At 46.0% G+C, this 11,701-nt stretch overlaps 1 protein-coding gene across 1 annotated transcript in view; it reads left to right on the forward strand.

Annotated features, from left to right (window-relative positions):
- THEMIS (thymocyte selection associated) overlaps nt 1-11,701 on the forward strand; it is an 88,114-nt gene that overhangs the window by 64,979 nt on the left and 11,434 nt on the right. The gene's annotated exons all lie outside the window — the stretch shown is intronic.

Consider the following 11,701-nt stretch of genomic DNA (forward strand, 5'->3'; position numbering starts at 1 on the left):
AACTTGGCGTATGTCTCCTGCTCAGCGAGGAAGCCTTGTTATACACAGTTTAAAAAAACTTTTGACTTATGATTTAATTTATTAATAGGGTTCCAAGTAAGCAGGGAAAACAGATTTTTTTTTACATTTCCTAGTAAAAAACAAACATATCTTAGCAAGCAGAGCATTATGAAAAATCACCACAGCATATGATGATACTTAGATAAGGATTATTGCTGATTTCATTCTCTACACAAGAATAAGTTTTTTAATATTCAGCTCCTATCTGTTGAAAGAGAGCCATATGGAACTTTATATACTCAGAAGCATAAACAGGTGGCCACTAGAAGCATTTAATTCATAGGCATCCCAATATAGGAGCAAAGTATGCAAGTCTACATGGTCCTTTAGCTGTCTGCTCTACCATTCTGTTACCAAAATTAAGGAAACCATCAGAATGTAAGATTAAGATTTTTCTTCTCTCAACCCTGATGGTGCCAGTCTGTATCAATCCAGAGGGAAAAGCAGACATCCAGTTTTGTGTGATTCTTCTTAATTACATTTTCATGTGAAACCTGCGTTCCAGAGGGGGAAGGGGGAGGGGCATTAATCAGCTTCTTGGGGACATAGCTGACTTCCAAGTAGCTTGATAATTCTAGGAAAGCCAGTAAGGCATTGAATTCAGTCATATAAGACAGATGAATCTCATAGATTTGTCCCCATCACTGGAAAATTCCTGTCTTCCTACCTGTATATTGCCAAAGCATTCTCAACCAGGGATGATTTTTAACCTTTGGAAGTTGTGTCTCTGCTAACAGCGATGAAAGCAATTTGTCTTGGTATGTGCTGGCTGCTGGGTAGTAGTCAGCTTGAGGTACACTCTGCTTATTCATAACCATGTTAAAAATGGCCACATTTAGCCAAATAGCAAAGGCCCCTTCATGTTGCTTGATTCCATTGGAGTCGAGGCATTTAAGGATGGTGTATAGCTTTCCCACATGGGTTCAGCCAGGAACACTGTGCCCAGAAGTCGTATGCCCAAGAAGGTGCTAGTTGCACGCGGGCAGTTAAGTCTATTACACGGACAGCTGTGAGAAAGTGGAATTGTAAAAACCAGTTAATGCAGGCACAGTTAACAACTCTCTCTATTAAACACATGGTGCTTTTCCATTTAGGCTGCTGGCAACTGTACAGAACTGTTAGTTGCCACAGTTACTAATGGAATATTTATCATACAGTGTATGAATATCAATATTTAGAACCAGCCACATCCCAGCCTGGTTATAAACTCAGTCAAAAGCTGTTGTGTATTGTGGATCTTACTGCAATGCCCTGTACAGTGAAAAAGAGAAAAAACAACCCTATATGCACATTGTTCCTGTTACAGTGAAGGAATGATCACTGTGATGCTGTACCAAAATGGCCTTCTTATTATACTAGAATTTTTGCTCAGTATGATGGCTACATCTGGCTTACTATCCACTTGTAGCAATGCAAACTATGTGCCGTGACTGATTCCCAGAGATGGTCAATCTGGTGTCTCCAGGGGGACAGAAAAGAACCACATCTCTTCTGTAGTAAGATTGCACAGAATATCACTCAAGGGATGCAGAACTAATGTAAGGTAGCTCTCAAACAGCACAATGTGACACTGTCCTATCCTTTCTCCACCACAGCTAGGAAGGGGGAGCTCCCTAGGGCTGGGAAGCTTTTGCCTGTTTCTGGAATTGCGGTCTTTCTTGTACAGTCCTAACAAAAGATAAGGTTGAGAAATGGTGAAGCAGAGTCCTAAGCTTTTTGTCGGTTAGACGCATTTCTGTTGGGGAAGGATAGCCTGACTCTAATGGTGGGAACTGCATATTTTTTTGCAATTAGCAGTTCCTTTACAGACGCAACCACGGTGCTTGCTTTTGAGAGTTTGGCCTAGAATTGCCTCTTAAATGTTGTTATGTTTCTTGGGAAATTGGACTTTGCTATGAGTATTTAAGAAGGATTGAGTGTTGGCATCCCATTGTACAAGTGCCTGTATTGAATTCTTGAAGCTTGTGAGCAGGTAACTTGACCACACGGCTCAGCTAAACCCCACTGTGCAGTCCCCTAAATTGTCATCTTCATCTAGGAAAGCCCCCACACAAATATATAAACGTGCAAATTTTTCTTGTAACAAGGCAGCTCTAAGGGGTCTGATTAACATGAAATAACAACACCCCTAGGTCTTAGAGAATCTCAGATGCAGCTTCTGCCTTGCTGTAATTCAGAGTTGTAATTACCTCAAGATAACTATGCTGCTTCAGTGCCCAAGTAGTGAATGCATCCATTTGGTGGCCTGTCTTACTAAGGCAAATTCTTTTCAGTTGCTCTTATGATTCTGCAGGCAATTGGCTTCCTTTAAACACTTGGTTGAAGAATCACTGAACTCCATGTAAAAATGCATTGAATGTGAATATTTAAGGATAAACTTGGATCTTATCTCAGTGTGCAGACCTCCATTGTGACAAGAACAACGTTTGGGTTTGCTTGCAACGGATCTTTATTTTTCATGGAAAAATTAGTTTTCTCAAGAATGTGTGCGTGTGTGTGTGTATGCACGTTAATTAGGCTTTTTGATGTTGCCTTCTTTGATGCTGCAAAGAAACTAAATGCAATTTTTTCCTGTAAGAATTGGAGAGGGATGCTAAAACAACAGGTATATTATGTGGGCGTTGGAAGTAGAAATGACTAATATCCTGAGAGGCATCATCTATTGTTTGTGCTGCCCACTTCCAGGTTGGAGTAGATGTGCCAGGGTGTAGCAGGAAGCAAGACTTCTGTTACTTAAAAGAAAACTGAAGCAAAGTTAGCTGGCTCAGTTACACTTGCTAGCTGCGGTGTAGCCAAAAGCCAGCAGTAGCATACACAAGGGACAGAGCCAAGCTACTCAGTGGCTAAGAGCTGCCAAGAGCAGCTAAACGGCCACAGATTAAGCAGTCAGGTCCTCAGGTCAGGATGAACACACCTATGATGGCTGCTGAGTCACCTGACTAGAAGGAGTCAGGGCTTAGCTGTATATATAAACTTAGAGCCTGAGCAGACACAGGCAGTCTAGCTCTGGAGGCTGCAGTGGATGGACCTCCAGAGCAGGAAGGACCAGGAGATGTCCTAGCTGGCACCTTGGGGGAGGCAAACCGAATGCCGTGGCCTTGGAGAGGAATGTGACCCCAGATAAGGGGAAGCCTTCTTGCACTGACAGGTAGCCACTGTTTACATTTGGACCCAAAGTGGGTTACTTGGTGTTATAGCCAGAGAGGCTTATTCCTTTGTTATGGTTTATACTGGTGGTTTGGGATTGGGACTAGCAGAGGTGGTATGGAGGCCCTAGCCAGGCCCTTGGGCATGAGAGAGCCAGGGGCTAGGAGCTCAAGACATAAACCAGGCTTGAACCTAGGGAAGGATTGCAGCTGAGTGCAACTCAAGCCAGATAGGGCCAGGGGTCCCAGAGAAGATAGGGCCAGGGTCCCAGACAGAACCAAAGCAGGCTCTGTGCCCAGAACAGGGTGAAGACAGGGCTAGGGGGCCCAAGACTAAAACAATCAAGATAACTGCTGGTGCCCAGAAGCCAGGTCCAGTACGATGGGCTTGGGCTAGAAGGCCCAGCTAGTGAAAAGGGGCAGAGGCCAAGAAAGCCAAAGCCCTTACAAGGGAATGATTGTACAGTAATACCTGAGAGGTATGGGTGTCACAGACCAGCTGGGCACTGTGAGTGTATCAATTTAGTTGCAGGCTGACTGGGTGCTGCAACTGTATCAGCTACTGGGCTGTTTGGTTTGGGATCAAGGAGGCAGAGTTGGGAGTGAAGCAAAGGCAAATTTATTGTAGCTTACACACACACAACAGTTAACAGAAAGATAAATGCAATAGGCAGATAAAGCAGTATTAAAGAGCTAATAGTAAATAATAACAACAGATAATAACAACAGATAGATGGATTAATCTGTTGCAGGCCAACTAGGGCACTGCGAGGGTATCAGCCACTGGTTAAAACAACAGATAGACAGACATGGGTTGGCAAATTATCGATAGTCCCTCAATGCCAGGTGCACACCAAGTGATTCCAGTGAAGTCAAGCATCCTTGATCGATGCTGTCGGAAGGATTACCGTGGAAGGTCCCTTGATCAGGATCTGATCCTCACTCACACCGGGAGTCCGGAGTCTGGGCTTGGAAAAGCAATGACCGTTCTGTTCCCTCCTTCCTGCTGGGCACCTGGTGCACATGATTTTATACCTAGTTTTATTCTAATCTGTTGGCTTTAGAGCCACTCACAATCTTGCCCTATAGCTGTTACCCTATGGGATTGAAAGGTGTTAAAAATTATCATAAAAGGTTACTACCCAGACTTGGGTTTATCCAGTAAGCAAATTACAATGCAGCACCTTTAGGTTTGAAATTGACATCACTCTGCCTAAGCCCAACCCCATTTAGGTTTCTCTGAATATGCTTTCTTGGGACATGCTTTCCTGGAATGTGTTGGGTGTGCAAGGCGGTTGGATCCAGTTTTTATCGTCAAGGCCTTTGGGGCCCAGTCAGTTCTATGAACAGTTAGTTTTATCATTTTGGTTAAACTTAGGACAGACAAGTTACATTTGTGGGTTATGAACTTACAAGCTTTGTATTAGCTAATATTGCCTATTAGGCAAAATATCAAATGCCTCCAATAAGTGCATATTTATTGCTTATTAATCCCTCTGGTTCTGGCCATCACATATGGGCATTGCTGAGGGGAGGGTTGGAGGCCATGAACAGTTCTTAAGGCTGTAAGTACTGGTCACAAAGTAAGGATTAAGACCAGCAAGGTCTGGGTGGGACCCACTGGTGGTCATAAGAACTGAGGGCTCACTCTAGGACCCTTAGGCAGCCTCCCTTTTCTAATATTCAGTAGTTACATCAAGGTGTAGCAGGTGAGAAAAAGGGAAGAATTACCCTAGAGTCAGAGCAGCATAAGAGTTGCATGTCATGGCCACCCCTGGAACCTGAACTTTGCCACACGGGGATAGATTGTTATCATGTTTTATTAGATAATCTGAATATCTTCAGATCTACTTGAAAACTATTTTTGTTGACCCAACTGAAAGTGGTATATTATCAGTTTGCAAAACTGATTGAAATGTTGACTTTACAACATGCTTCTAGGTGAGAAATAATATTGACTGTTAAACTCATGTAGGACAGAAAGATTGTTTTCCACTGAGTTCTACTGAGAATTTTAGTCATCCTTCTGTACGCTTTGTAGGTTTTACCAAGGAAAGTCTATCTTTTATTGAATCAAGGTTGTTCACCCTCTTGTGGTACTTGGTGGCTTGCACTACCTATAGCAACAGGCTGTGATGACCATTTCAGTGGTCCACAAAGAAAAATAGTGATGAAAGAGAATAAAGTCATTGGTTCCAATGTATAAAAGTTATGAAAGAGAAATTCTAAATCTTTAATACCTCAGAAACCTACACAGGTTTAAGTCACCAGTTTTAATGTGATTCCTCATCTGTGTTATGTTACCTTTGCATGTAGTGTATTGATGTAGCAGTGGTCAAAAAGTAACAATTTAAACTTTTTTTCTTTTTGCCCTTGAGTCATATCTTCTCATTTTACCAAAGAAAAAATAGTGTTACTGCTGCTTTCACTCCAGTGCAGATGAAGCAGGATTCTACTCAACTTCCTAGATAATTAAAAAACAAAACAAGCAATCGAACAAAAACTTTATCTAAATTCCAGCTACAAAATCTTCATGAAAAGAAAAGTTGCAAAGAGGATAGCCGTATTACTGAAAGGAGATGTTGTAGTTTTCTGTTTCTAGAAGACTCTCCATGTGCGTTGCTGGGACAGCTGGAAGGCAGCTGACATTTTATTTTGCATTTCAGATAGAGCTTCTGTAATCTCCCTCTCTCAAGCTGGCTACATACAAACATTACATTTAGAACAACAGAGTTCAGTTATTGTAGTACAAACTCTAAGGTATGCAATGTTTCGCAGTGCTTAGTCTGAGCAGTTTGTAACTCTAGACCAGTAGGAGTTAGACTGGTTTAACAAATTCTTGTACAGTTTCCCTACTGATAGAAGTTACCTGCTGTCCTCCAGCATCCCAGCGTTCATTGCTTTTTCTCTCCCCATCCTCACCTTGCACTTTAGATTGCAGGGAGATGTGGGGGGGCCAAAACAGCTGTGTCCTCTACTCATGAATCATGCTTCTGGGCACCTGACCCTGGGCCTTCCCACACCCTGTCTCAAAGCACCCCAAGACCCACATGCAGACCCAAACACACAGACTAAACCCCCCCAAGACTCAGATGTGGACCCAAAGACCCAAGACCCCAAGAGTCAGGCACAGACCCAAAATCACACAATAAAAGTTCCAAACCCTAACATCCTACTACCCAGACCCCAGAACAACCCCACCCCTAGCCTGTGGGAGCCAGTGCTGGAGCTTGGTGTCCAGGGTGGGAGATAGAGAGCTTGGAGTTGGCAGGCAGACAGTAACCCTGATGAAACCAGGGCTTGGTTGGGCATGGCTAGACTGGCCACTGCCAGCACATACCTGAACCATGGCAGTTTAGGGCATGGACAGATGTTGCTGGCACAGTTGTTGCCTGCAGGTGGATACCCCTGGAAAGGTAAAGCCTTGGGAGGTCATGGCTGACCAAGCTAGGACTAGTAGGTGATTATCAGCCCTCATAAAGTTCATAGTTGGCGGGGCGTGGCTAAACATCTTGGGGCCAGTAGGTAGAAGCCTCTGGGAAGTTCAGAGATACAGAGAGTATGGCCAGTCATCCTGGGGCAGCAAATAGAACCCCCTGGAAAGTTGGGGACTTGGGAGGGCATTGCCAGTTGAGCTGGTGTTGGCACATGAATGTCCCTGGGAAGGTCAGAGTTTGAGAGAGGGGCATGGCTAGTAGAGCCACACACATCCAACCAGATTCAGAACTAGTCAGAGTGAGAGAGAGCCATGTACCAATACCCCAATGATGCACTCCTACCTAAATACTTAAGCCCAGTGGCCAACTCTGGCCCTCACCTACATGGTGACATCTGGGCCCAGTGGTGGACACCTGGATCCCCAGGGTGCCATCCAACACCATTGTAGATCTTAGCCTGTCTTCCACCTCTATGTACAACTGAGGACCGAACTGGGCTGTTGAAGTGGTGGTGAAACTTGTTACCAGCTTGAACAAGGAACAACTTTGCAGTAGGCACTGCAACAAGGAGGTTTTCCAGGAGATTGCCAAAGAGATGAGAGTGCAGGGCCATGACTGGGAGTAGATACACTGCAGACCTAGAACCAAATGATTGAAGACCCAATTCAGGCAGACTCATGATGCCAGCTGGACCTCCAGAAGCACAAGGCATATCATGCTGTTTTGTGAGGAGATGCCCCATTTTCTTTAGAATGATAGGGCAGTTGTCACCCCCAACACATATGTCACCACTGGGGATGGAGTTGCAGCCAAGGCAGAGTCCATTACACAAGAAGGTAGGAGTCAACACTGTGTTGCACAGATGTGATGGGGATCCAAGTGTAGAGGAAACTCTGAACACCATGGGGCAGTGACTGAGCATGGACCACACCCATAGATAGGAGAATGGAGTGGTAGTCAGCTTTTGGGGCTCTACAGCCCATAGCCTTCAATCCAAGACTGTCACCTGAAGGTGCTTGTGGAGACTCTCCCTGTTCCCTTCTTGCAGTGCTGTGTGGCTGCTACTGAGAATCCCCTTGCTCAGAACCCCAGACTAACCCATCGCAGTGCAAACCTCCAAAGAGAATATCTCTGTGCATAAAGAGAGAGGGGTGGGCAGCAGTATTATGCGCCATCCTGGCTGGACAAAATAGAAAGCCCAGACAGCTGTTTGACCAGCTTTTTATTCAATACTGGCTAGATCACACTCCTACTTCCCCCCTTTCCTGCAGTGAGGACTTGAGGCACCCAACCCATGACCCTGAGCAATTGGCACCTCATCAATCAACAAGTGTTGAAATAAATCTGGCTTAATCACACCACCTTGAGTTTCTCTCAAGACAATCTTCTGTTGCTCAGAAGAGATGACTAATATCTCTCCCACCCCACCTCCCAATCCACCACAGAGGAACGGCAGCTGCCCACAAACTCCAGCAAGGGTTATAAACAACCTTCACTCTGCTCCCCAAACTCACATGCAACGAGTTGCTCCCTGGACCACAATAACAAGGTTGGTCCATTCGCACCCTTGCTACAGGCAGGCAACCACTGAACTCTGTACCCACTACTGTAGCGCATGAAAGATCATGAAAACAATTTATTTAATTGCCAGGAAAAGACATTTGCCCAGTCTAGTCCCACTACCAAGTCTGTGGCTGCAAGGTGTCTCCAAGTCTCAGAGCAGAAGCAGTCACTCTACTGAACATTCAAGATCCCATGTAGCCCCAGTGCATTCCTAGAAAGAATGTGCCCTCTTCCTCCCCTCCATTACCTGGGATATTATTAGAAAAGTTTGATACATTTCATAAAGCCGCAGAGTCTCATGGGGACCCACGGAGGGACATGTCTGGGCCCTGGGACCCTAGTCCTATTGCTACAGAAAACTCTAGTCACAGTTGAGAGGTACCTTTCACCCCCTGGTCTTAGGGGGTGAGGCACCCCTTGAGCGTGGTCAAAGTTTGTATGGTCAGGGTCTTTGCAGAGAGAGGGGGGATCCAGTGCCAATGGACAAGGACAGGCTATTTCCTTGGATGTCTCTGGGGAAACCCACAGCTCCAGTGGTGGAGCTGGCTCCTGCAATGACCCTGCCTGCACCCCTGCAACGCTTCTCAGGGGACCAGTGGGTTGGGGATCAGTTTCAGTTATCTCACCCCCTCCCACACTCCCTTTTCATTGTCTTTCATCAAAGTGAAGAGGAACCAATTTATACCATGGTTAGATTCTGTTGCTTTTATTAAAAAATACTTTTGACACCTGAGAACAGGTACACTGAGCCATGTCTCTTTCCTGTGCCATATACCCCCACATCTAGGTGTTTTCCCCTCCCAAGGCTGGTGTCTATCCAGGTAAGGTCTTCCTTAACTCTTGCCACCTCATAAAGCCCCCAGGAAATGAGTGGTTTCATGAACTGCAGAGATGGAGAAATTGAGGTAGAAACTTCAAGGTGGACAGGTTCCTCACTCAAGGCTGGGGTTCAGCTGCTCAGGGCTTCCAGCCTTCTGATGTCCACACCCTCTACTTCTCTGGGGACTGCCTCCCCCATCCCAGTGGCCCAGAAAGTAATCAGCTATGACTTCATGACCTGGACTGTCCTGAGCACGTGCATTCTGACAGTAGCATGCTGTGGCTTGCTCCTAAGTGCTATGTTTCCTCGGTGCTTCATTGGTACATTGCATGTGTACCTTCTCTCCTGCTTAGGCCTTGCTGAAGACTCAGGTCCTTGGTCTCACTGATGTTGTGTAGGATGCAGGTAATGGCCATCAGGTGTGGCAAGTACACTTCAGCCATGTCAAGGTGCATACTCAGAGCCCTCCAGTGTGCCGTGAGGCAGCCAACGGTACACTTGAAGATCATGTGGAACTTGCTGAGGCAGTGGTTGAAGTGTTCCTTCCTGCGGTCCAGGTGCCTTGTGTAGGGCTTCATAAGCAAAGGGAAAAGAGGGTAGGCTGGGTCCCCCGTGATGATGAGGGGTGGGACAGTGACTCTGATGACTTCTGTGCTGGGGACCCTGCCTAGGGGAGGGTGGAGTTGTGGAAGACCCATTCATCATGGACACTACTTGCCCAGCTGGCCAAGAAGTGCATGAAGCACTCATAGTGTTTGATAATGCGCTGCAGCATGACAGTGAAGAAACTCTTCTACTTGATGAACTCTGTGGTGTCTTGGGGAGAGCAGAGGCTGGGGATGTGAGTGTCATTGATGTGGGACCCCATTCAGCAGAGGCCAGAGTTGATCTCCAGTGAGTTGGTGAGGTGGTTGAAGTGGTTTTCCAGTACATCCTGGATGACCTTGTACACTCCTGAATTGCTGCTCCAACCATGGGGTTTTCCATTCCAAACTGTTTGCTAATGGAGTAGAAGTTGTTGCAGGTGGTAAGCTTGCAGATGGCAATGGTGACTTGCTTCTCCAGTCATGGGTGGTTTTATGCTGCTCAGTTCAGGGGGCCAGCTTGGCAATATATACCTGAAGGTGGCCTGCCACATGCAGTAGTTCTGCAGCTACTGTTTTTTGTCTCAAATGCTCCAACAAACTGCTGCTAGTCTTATGGGTCCCTAACCACTACTCAACAGTCTGGAGGTGCTTCCACAGCACCCCAGAGTCAGTGGCATTAAAAAGGCTTTAGCTTCCTCTGCCAGGTGGAAGTAGCCGATTCCAAGACACTTGGTGGCTGTAGGGTTTGGTAAGTGGCTTTATATATGACACTAAGCTTCTGGGTCCTAGGTTCCTGGGTAGCAAAGTGCATGCCAGCATGAGCATCTGCTGGGTCATCTGCAGACAGGCTTGTGTAATGTCCCACAGCCTCCAGCAAGAGTTGTGCAGGGTGACAAGGACACACCAAAGCTCCTGGGTCTGTGAACTCGTGTGCAGTAGGGATCCATGGTATGGTCTGGGTACAGAAAATGACACGCTTGCAATTCAGAGAGGGAACTTGCACTATTTCTCTTCTGGAAGCCTCTGGGCAGGATGGGAGAGAGGGGTCACTGTGAGGGGTAGTTCCTTGTGGAGCTGTGGTCCCCTGTGGTGGCTAGCCATTTAGGACTGCCCTGCTGAACTCTGCAGTCTCCAACAGCCTAGGCAGCCTGAAGAGCAATCTAAAATATATGCTATGGGGCCCCCTATCTGCAGGCTATTTCCAGTGCTGCCTGCTGATGCGTCTCCTCTCCCAAACACTGAATGGGGAACACTTGCACTGTGCTCTATAAACAGGGATTTAGGCTGCTCTATCTAGATGGTACAGCTTAAACTGGTGCCTTTGAATGCTTGCATGCACACTTTCTCTCCCCTGCAGACTTTACATTTATTCTTTCTATTTGAGCTGTTTTCCTTAATCTGAACTGAAAGTAATGTGGACTGAAAGCTACTATTTTGTCTATTTGATACCGTATCAGAGAACTGCTTTGAGGTTCAGATCCTAAGATGGTTTTGCTGGGTGGGCAGTAAGAAAAAATAAGTTTTACTACTATTAAGTAAATAACTTTATTACTATTAAGTATTTAAGTCAGCAGGCCCGGATGAGCTCCATCCGAGGGTACTGAAGGCGCTGGCTGATGTCATTGCACAGCCACTGGCAAGAAAATTTGAGCACTCGTGGTGCATGGGCCAGGTTCCGGAGGACTGGAAAAGGGCCAATGTGGTCCCTATTTTCAAGAAGGGGAGGAAGGAGGATCCAGGCAACTATAGGTTAGTCAGTCTCACCTCCAGCCTTGGTAAAGTCTTTGAAAAGATTATTAAGGCTCATATATGTGAGAGCCCAGCAGGAAGGATTATACTGAGGGGAAACCAGCACGGCTTCATAGCAGGTAGATCATGCCTGACTAATTTAGTCTCTTTTTATGACCAGGTTACAAAACACCTGGACGCAGGAGTAGGGGTAGATATCGTTTACTTTGACTTCGGGAAGGCCTTCGTTATGGTATCCCACCCCATACTGGTGAACAAATTAAGAGGCTGTGACTTGGATGAATACACAGTCCGGTGGGTGGCAAATTGGCTAGAGGGTCGTACCCAGAGTGTGGTGGT

This window comes from Gavialis gangeticus, unplaced genomic scaffold (genome assembly GCF_001723915.1).
Source record: "Gavialis gangeticus isolate Ggan-Ray unplaced genomic scaffold, GavGan_comp1, whole genome shotgun sequence".
NCBI lineage: Eukaryota > Metazoa > Chordata > Crocodylia > Gavialidae > Gavialis > Gavialis gangeticus.